Source organism: Protopterus annectens, chromosome 12.part0, assembly GCF_019279795.1.
Source record: "Protopterus annectens isolate FY-2018-M chromosome 12.part0, PAN1.0, whole genome shotgun sequence".
Classification (NCBI taxonomy): domain Eukaryota; kingdom Metazoa; phylum Chordata; order Ceratodontiformes; family Protopteridae; genus Protopterus; species Protopterus annectens.
Genome location: NC_056746.1, coordinates 1,370,554,376 through 1,370,564,375, shown reverse-complemented (window position 1 = coordinate 1,370,564,375; position 10,000 = coordinate 1,370,554,376).

Here is a 10,000-nt window from a genome sequence, read left to right as displayed (position 1 = left end):
ATATATATATATATATATATAAACAGAGCCAAAGGATCTGTTTGATAGACACACACACACACACACACACACACACACACACACACACACACACACACACACACACACACACACACACACACAGATATTTGGGCGTACAAATAAAATAAAGTATTACATGTAACTTTTTGCCTTCGCAGGACTTTCTAACTTCCATTTATTGCATCCTGGAACCTTTTGATGAAGTCAGATTATAAACTCACATTGCCTTGGGCAACTCTTCCTATAACTGTACCAATACATCTGGTTGCAGTTTCAACCACACTCTACTGGTAGGACCACAATAAACTGTAAACAAATATACTTTATTATTCAGTTTACATGTTTACTTTAGTTACTTACATATTCAAATTGCCTGAATTTTGTTTCAGAGTCCATAACAGTTTATTGCGCCAGAACTCTTTATAAATTATAAATTACCAACTAACATTTCAGCCCTTTCCAATTGTTGGGTGTTCTCTGCACAATTTAGAACACCCATTAGTTATTTCTATCTTTTCCCACCTTTTGAACTGCCTTTTTTACTTCTCCTTTGAATTCTTCTTCCTAATATCATTATTATTATGTTTCTTACCTTTTGACACTTACCTCAAATCCTTTTGCTACTTCTGACCTTCTCGTATAGTCTTCTAGCAAAAAAGAAATCCTGAAAATGTCCAGACCTAGGTCAGACAAACGGGCCCTGACTGCTCCAAACCTGGCTGGGTCTCTAATTATGATTGGTCTAAATCCATGAAATCCAGTGTATGTCCTGATCAGCTGATATGGTCATTCATATATATATTCTTACCTTTTCTATGCCTTTTTGATCTTTAGCACATTTACACACAAATCTACCTATTATCAAAGATTCAAGCAACAATACAGTAGGCATTGATTCTAATCTGTAGGCAAATCCTTTGACGTTCGACATTTTTACTAACAATCATATGTCTCAACCTCTTTGTACAAGAATCAAGGACAAAGCCAAAATATAATGAGGGGTGAATGCCCAAAATCTGGGACAGCTTTTAAATATTGCCCTTATATTCTTGGAAAGTTGGTAGAATAAAAGTTTTTCTATTAGCAATCATTTTCTCTAGGATATAAAGTGAAATGTCTGTCTTTATTTAATGATTATAATCCTCAGTGATTTGCAGGAAAACCAGGAATGGACCAAAAATATGAGAAAAATCAAGGACGGTTAAGAGCTAATCCAACAGCTATTTTTGGCTTTTCAGGCCAAATCATTTCATCCTAAGTGCATAATTAACATCATCTGGTTTATGAAACCTGCCCTTCTTATCCAACAGCACTGGGTGAAATTGACACTATGGGTGGCACACCTCTTAAATCACCTTTCACATTCATTTGTTAATCCCATTGGCTTCCCCCTGTGCTGCACAGCCTCTCATCGTTCAGCCCAATAAAAAATGAGTGATATGGCCTGTGACATGCGTTCCTGCAGCTCGATATACTGCCATTTTCAGCTTGCAGAGTCGATGTTGTGAATGCCAGTGTTCTTAACATTTGACATTCTAACATAGACCCCAGTGACATATCCTTAACTTGGGACTTGTAAGAAAGATTTTTGTAACTTAAAATGCTTAGATTATTTTTCTTCTTTTCTTCTTTTCTTAGTTTAATACAGAAGTGAATATTCAGTATTCCTGCCATCCCAGGTATCTTTCATTTGCTAAACTCTTCCAGGTTCACACATTATTTTCAATATCTGAAGGAACTCCCTAAAAAATGGACTAAGCAGCACTGCAAGTGAAGGGTTAAGTGTGAATCTGAACTGCTCATACCATTAGGCTGGTCCTTCTTTAGCTGTGCAGTTACCAATGGACTCAAGAATTAGCTCAGTTATTATTCAGCTTGTCTTCCTTTTGTTTTATTTATCAAAAGGACCCCCCCCCCTTTCACTTTTTTGCTGCACCCCACCAGTTCTGATATTTATCTTCTTCTTCTACTTTCCTTTCCTGCAGGCTGTAGATATCCTAATACTAGTTTACCTTCTACAGAGAATTCCTCTCCATTATCAGCTGCTGGTGTTTCTAGAGAATTCCTCTCCATTATCAGCTGCTGGTGTTTCTAGAGAATTCCTCTCCATTATCAACTGCTGGTGTTTCTAGAGAATTCCTCTCCATTATCAGCTGCTGGTGTTTCTAGAGAATTCCGCTCCATTATCAGCTGCTGGTGTTTCTAGAGAATTCCACTCCATTATCAGCTGCTGGTGTTTCTAGAGAATTCCACTCCATTATCAGCTGCTGGTGTTTCTAGAGAATTCCTCTCCATTATTAGCTGCTGGTGTTTCTAGAGAGTTCCTCTCCATTATCAGCTGCTGGTGTTTCTAGATAATTCCTCTCCGTTATCAGCTGCTGGTGTTTCTAGAGAATTCCTCTCCATTATCAGCTGCTGGTGTTTCTAGAGAGTTCCTCTCCATTGTCAGCTGCTGGTGTTTCTAGAGAGTTCCTCTTCATTGTCAGCTGCTGGTGTTTCTAGAGAATTCCTCTCCGTTATCAGCTGCTGGTGTTTCTAGAGAATTCCTCTCCATTATCAGCTGCTGGTGTTTCTAGAGAATTCCTCTCCATTATCAGCTGCTGGTGTTTCTAGAGAATTCCTCTCCATTATCAACTGCTGGTGTTTCTAGAGAATTCATCTCCATTATCAGCTGCTGGTGTTTCTAGAGAATTCCTCTCCATTATCAGCTGCTGGTGTTTCTAGAGAATTTCTCTGCATTATCAGCTGCTGGTGTTTCTAGCGAATTCCTCTCCATTATCAGCTGCTGGTGTTTCTAGAGAATTCCTCTCCATTATCAGCTGCTGGTGTTTCTAGAGAATTCCTCTCCATTATTAGCTGCTGGTGTTTCTGATGTTTTTTAGATTTCCTCCATTGGCATGATGTTTAAAGTATGACTTCAAAAAAAGAATGTAGCATTTAAAGTATAGCCTTTCTGGTAGGCTTTATAGAAAGGACATTGCTTGGAGATCCCCTTAGCCCATACCCCTAAATCTGTGGATGTTTTGTTTAATTATAGTTGTTGCTGTGTGGCATGGCTCCTTCTAGCTGTATTCTTCCTTAAATGCTCATAGGTTCATAGGTGTTTACTAGACTAATGATCACAAGGGTCTTTTTAAGACTAGCCATGCATCCCAAATCTCTGACAAGTTCTGACACCCTTGATAAGTGTAAGCATGGGCCTGGCAGATGAAAGATTTACAGGTTGCCTGTGTCCATTAGAGATACAGGTGCCAAACCAAGGGATGAATTTCTGGTTTCTCACCCAATTGTCCAAGTTGCACTTGAATTGAATTAGGGAGGATGGGGAGCCTGTTCCATAGATGGGGTAGTCTCTGGGATACAAACTCTCTTCAGCATGTCCTATTTTTATCACAGGCAAGGTTTAAATCTTTAGAATGGGTAATTCTGGTACTGTTTGTTTTGTGGATATGCAGGAGGTCCATCAGAGTGGGGTCTGACAATGCCCTGTATGCTAGGCATAGATCTCCTCTCAAAAGCCTGTAGGAATCAGAATACAGGGATAGGGCCTTGAGGTGGTCTGCATAGGATGTTTTACTTATGCCCTGTATTCTTTTAGTGAGGAACTTCTGTGGACGTTCCAATTGTTGGATATGACTGGTTAGGTACATACCAAAGGGGGCATTGTACTCAATGATGCCGAATACAGTGGAACAATGACTTCCTTGGACTTAGATGCCATACCTTTGTTTATAGGTTGTGCAACATAGAATGATTTCCTCACCACTGTAGACATGTGATGGTTAAAGGCTAGATTACTATTTATGTGTGTCTCTAAGTACTTGACTACTGGGTCAACTCTAAGTGGTGTGTTGTCAATATGATAGTTACTAGGGATAGATGACTTCTCAAAAGATACTATTATGCATTTCTTGGCATTTAGTTTTAGTCCATGGCTCTGACACCAGTTGTTTGTCTGTGTCAGCCTCTCCTGGAGAACATTTGTGTCAGTGTGAGATTCAATGATAGCTTTTAATTTGCAATCATCTGCAAATTTAGTCAGCCAGAGACCACTGACATTGGCCTAGACATCTGAGAAGTAAATGCCAAAAAGGAACAGTCCATGGACTGATCCCTGAGGGACTCCACTTGTGACCAGCCTCTTTGCAGAGGTGGACTCCCCAGTTCTAACTTCCTGGGTGCTGTCTGTGAGACAGTTGGCTATCCACCGGGTGACATACAGGTTTGTACATAACCTCCTGAGTTTGTCAACAATGCCCGAGTGGGGTATTGTGTCAAATGCCTTGGCCAGGTCAAGGTAGGCAGTGTGAATGATTTTGCCCTCATCTATTGCTTTGATGACCTTCTCAAACCAGTCTACCAGGTTGAGTAGGTATGATCTGCCCTTGATGAAACCAAACTGGGTTGAGTCCAGCGTCTGGAGGTTTACTATATCTCTACTGATCATTCTTTCCATGGCTGTAAATATAAGACTATTGAGACTTATGGGTCTGTAGTTTCCAGGGTCTGTAGATGGCCCACCTTTGCGCAGAGGGATGACTGTTGCCTTTTTCCATTCATGAGGCACAAAGCCTGTTTGGAGGTTACAGTTGAATAGTAATTCCAGAGCCTGAGGTTACAGTTAAATAGTAATTCCAGAGCCCCTGATGGGTCATGTTTAATGCTATTTAGAAGGCATCGTGGGATATTGTCTGGGCCCATTGATGCAGTGTTCTTGGTCTTAGAGAGACCATTAAGGACCTGTTCCCTAGTGATAGTAGGGGAAGCTATATTTGATGATATTTCCTGAGGGAAGGTCGAGGGGGAGAGAGGGGTAAAGGTGGAGCTGAATTTATCAGCCAGGAGGTTTGCTATATCTTCTGGCTCAGTATAGGTTGCTCAATTTACAATGAGCTCTGCACACAATTGTGTATTGCCTTTGAGGTTGCGGACATAGCTAAAGAATGCTTTGTGGTTGTCCTTGGCCTGGGTTGCCAAACGTACCTCAAATTTGGCTTTGGTAGACTTTATTTGTCCTGTGAGTTGTTTGTTTAGTTTGATGACAGTGCTTTTTTTTCCTGCTGGGTGCTGCACCTCCTAATTTTTGCCATGACTTTCTTCCTTCTGTTATACAGCCTATTGATGTTGTGATTCCACCAGGGGGGCTTGTTTTTGGAGTTAGTTCTCTACTTATTCCTGGTGGGTACAGCCGCCTCTGTGTGTCTACTAACATGCTTGTACAGTGTTTCTGTAAACAGTTCTGCATAGTCGGGGGTGTTCTCAGGGTTAACATGGGCTTGAATCCTTGTAATCCTCTTTACTCTGTCATATGGTTTCTGTTACCAACATATTTCACCTCAACATTCTTTGACACAGAATTACATCTACCATGCCTGTGCCGTATGTAAAAGTTGTCATGCATTCCCTTGTAAACATCTTCTTCATATCCGATTACCTTCTTCTACTCATTCTTACTATTTCTTGACTTGTTTTTGTATCATCCATGAATAATCTTACTTCCCATTGTACAATACCATTTCTAATAGAATCAGGTGAAGTAGTTCACTAGTAAGACAGGTGTTGGACAGCAGAACCGTTGTAGAATCAGGTGAAGTAGTTCACTAGTAAGACAGGTGCTGGACAGTAGAACCGTTGTAGAATCAGGTGAAGTAGTTCACTAGTAAGACAGGTGTTGGACAGTAGAACCGTTGTAGAATCAGGTGAAGTAGTTCACTAGTAAGACAGGTGTTGGACAGTAGAACCATTGTAGAATCAGGTGAAGTAGTTCACTAGTAAGACAGGTGTTGGACAGTAGAACCGTTGCAGAATCAGGTGAAGTAGTTCACTAGTAAGACAGGTGTTGGACAGTAGAACCGTTGTAGAATCAGGTGAAGTAGTTCACTAGTAAGACAGGTGTTGGACAGTAGAACCGTTGTAGAATCAGGTGAAGTAGTTCACTAGTAAGACAGGTGTTGGACAGTAGAACCGTTGTAGAATCAGGTGAAGTAGTTCACTAGTAAGACAGGTGTTGGACAGTAGAACCGTTGTAGAATCAGGTGAAGTAGTTCACTAGTAAGACAGGTGTTGGACAGTAGAACCATTGTAGAATCAGGTGAAGTAGTTCACTAGTAAGACTGGTGTTGGACAGTAGAACCGTTGTAGAATCAGGTGAAGTAGTTCACTAGTAAGACAGGTGTTGGACAGTAGAACCGTTGTAGAATCAGGTGATGTAGTTCACTAGTAAGACAGGTGTTGGACAGCAGAACCGTTGTAGAATCAGGTGAAGTAGTTCACTAGTAAGACAGGTGTTGGACAGTAGAACCGTTGTAGAATCAGGTGAAGTAGTTCACTAGTAAGACAGGTGTTGGACAGTAGAACCGTTGTAGAATCAGGTGAAGTAGTTCACTAGTAAGACAGGTGTTGGACAGTAGAACCGTTGTAGAATCAGGTGAAGTAGTTCACTAGTAAGACAGGTGTTGGACAGTAGAACCGTTGTAGAATCAGGTGAAGTAGTTCACTAGTAAGACAGGTGTTGGACAGTAGAACCGTTGTAGAATCAGGTGAAGTAGTTCACTAGTAAGACAGGTGTTGGACAGTAGAACCGTTGTAGAATCAGGTGAAGTAGTTCACTAGTAAGACAGGTGTTGGACAGTAGAACCGTTGTAGAATCAGGTGAAGTAGTTCACTAGTAAGACAGGTGTTGGACAGTAGAACCGTTGTAGAATCAGGTGAAGTAGTTCACTAGTAAGACAGGTGTTGGACAGTAGAACCGTTGTAGAATCAGGTGAAGTAGTTCACTAGTAAGACAGGTGTTGGACAGTAGAACCGTTGTAGAATCAGGTGAAGTAGTTCACTAGTAAGACAGGTGTTGGACAGTAGAACCGTTGTAGAATCAGGTGAAGTAGTTCACTAGTAAGACAGGTGTTGGACAGTAGAACCGTTGTAGAATCAGGTGAAGTAGTTCACTAGTAAGACAGGTGTTGGACAGTAGAACCGTTGTAGAATCAGGTGAAGTAGTTCACTAGTAAGACAGGTGTTGGACAGTAGAACCGTTGTAGAATCAGGTGAAGTAGTTCACTAGTAAGACAGGTGTTGGACAGTAGAACCGTTGTAGAATCAGGTGAAGTAGTTCACTAGTAAGACAGGTGTTGGACAGTAGAACCGTTGTAGAATCAGGTGAAGTAGTTCACTAGTAAGACAGGTGTTGGACAGTAGAACCGTTGTAGAATCAGGTGAAGTAGTTCACTAGTAAGACAGGTGTTGGACAGTAGAACCGTTGTAGAATCAGGTGAAGTAGTTCACTAGTAAGACAGGTGTTGGACAGTAGAACCGTTGTAGAATCAGGTGAAGTAGTTCACTAGTAAGACAGGTGTTGGACAGTAGAACCGTTGTAGAATCAGGTGAAGTAGTTCACTAGTAAGACAGGTGTTGGACAGTAGAACCGTTGTAGAATCAGGTGAAGTAGTTCACTAGTAAGACAGGTGTTGGACAGTAGAACCGTTGTAGAATCAGGTGAAGTAGTTCACTAGTAAGACAGGTGTTGGACAGTAGAACCGTTGTAGAATCAGGTGAAGTAGTTCACTAGTAAGACAGGTGTTGGACAGTAGAACCGTTGTAGAATCAGGTGAAGTAGTTCACTAGTAAGACAGGTGTTGGACAGTAGAACCGTTGTAGAATCAGGTGAAGTAGTTCACTAGTAAGACAGGTGTTGGACAGTAGACCCGTTGTAGAATCAGGTGAAGTAGTTCACTAGTAAGACAGGTGTTGGACAGTAGAACCGTTGTAGAATCAGGTGAAGCAGTTCACTAGTAAGACAGGTGTTGTACCGTAGAACCGTTGTAGAATCAGGTGAAGCAGTTCACTAGTAAGACAGGTGTTGGACAGTAGAACCGTTGTAGAATCAGGTGAAGTAGTTCACTAGTAAGACAGGTGTTGGACAGTAGAACCATTGTAGAATCAGGTGAAGTAGTTCACTAGTAAGACAGGTGTTGGACAGTAGAACCGTTGTAGAATCAGGTGAAGTAGTTCACTAGTAAGACAGGTGTTGGACAGTAGAACCGTTGTAGAATCAGGTGAAGTAGTTCACTAGTAAGACAGGTGTTGGACAGTAGAACCGTTGTAGAATCAGGTGAAGTAGTTCACTAGTAAGACAGGTGTTGGACAGTAGAACCGTTGTAGAATCAAGTGAAGTAGTTCACTAGTAAGACAGGTGTTGGACAGTAGAACCGTTGTAGAATCAGGTGAAGTAGTTCACTAGTAAGACAGGTGTTGGACAGTAGAACCGTTGTAGAATCAGGTGAAGTAGTTCACTAGTAAGACAGGTGTTGGACAGTAGAACCGTTGTAGAATCAGGTGAAGTAGTTCACTAGTAAGACAGGTGTTGGACAGTAGAACCGTTGTAGAATCAGGTGAAGTAGTTCACTAGTAAGACAGGTGTTGGACAGTAGAACCATTGTCACTTTTGGCCCCCTTTGTAATCCTTCTCCTGAACTAGCTCTGCCCGTTTTTAACATTCTTCTTCCACTGAGTTTCTCTTTCTTTCTCTTGTGCAGTGGAAGTTAGTTGTGCAAGGTTCAGAACTGCTGCTTGGTATCAGGACTTTGGCAAAGTACCTCTCAGGTGCTTATATGACTGACATTAGGAAAATAAGTATATGTGCAGTAATGGCATATCTTTTTTATTACAAAATAATTCACTCTGGTTATGTCTCGATTTTTATACAAACCTTTACATGTTCTTAAGGCCTGTTGTGCGACAGCAGTCACCAACAACAAGCCAACTGCTACTGTTTTCTTTAGAACTCTGGTGATGCAGAACTCTGGAGGCAGGACATGTGACAAATCAAATTCTGCAGTTCTGAATTCACATGAGTTGTATACATTGTTAGTGACTCATTAAGCAGGCAATACTGCGTGATAGGGTGTGTGTTATTGTGGAAATAATGCACTCCTAGGGATGTTCTGAATCCTGATGTCACAGGCTCCTTGGCTTTCCAAAAATACAAAACTGTTCTAATGAAAGAGAGAGAAATCTTGGAAAAGTTAAAGTAAGACACCCTCCAACTTGCAAGAGCTCAGACAACTAAAAAATCAGGTTTAATATAGCATAAGACTGGACAAAAAATCCTTTTATACCATACTCCAAGACAAACATAAGTCAAAGGCAAAAACTTTCTGGATATCAGTTAATAACCTAGATACTCAAAACAGGCAAAAATCATACAACCTACACAAACAACCCCAAACCAAAATAAAAGTACTGCCTCAGATTTCAACTCTCACTTTATTCAAATGGTAACCATCCTAATCAAAACCACTACAACCAACAAACTAGAACCACCAAACCTAACTACTAATAATATCAACTCTTTCTCTCTTAAGTCACTTTTCATCTCCATTGCCAAAAAACTCAGTCAAAAACTAAAACCCACCAGTATACCTCTTCAACAACTCTCATGAGATGCAATAGCATATCCAGTATCCAGACTAATAAACCACTCAGTAAATGAGGACTATGGCCCCTCCACTGGCTTTTCCAACTACAGACCCATTGCTATTCTTCCACCACTTTCAAAAATCCTGAAAAAGTCTTATCCACTCCCAGTGTCTTAAATTAATTTTGCAACACAATCTTCTCTCTCCAACTCTACCAGCATCAGACCTCATCACAGTACCACTACAGCCTTACTCAATTTCATCAGTTTCAGATAACCAGGATAGAAATTCTGATAACCTTGTATCCATCCTCTTCCTAGACTTATAAAGGCCTTTGATACCATTAGTCACCAAAAACTCCTACATGAACTTTCGTCATTTGGCCTCACCAACTCCAGCCACCTTTGGTTTCACAGCTATTTGACAACAGCCAACAGGCTGTTAAATAGGACAATGACTATTCTGCCTTCTTACTCATAACCTTTACTGTGCCTCAATGTTCAATCCTAGCCCCCTTACTATAAAATCTATTTATAAATGCGTTGCATACTTCATCCAGGCATGCC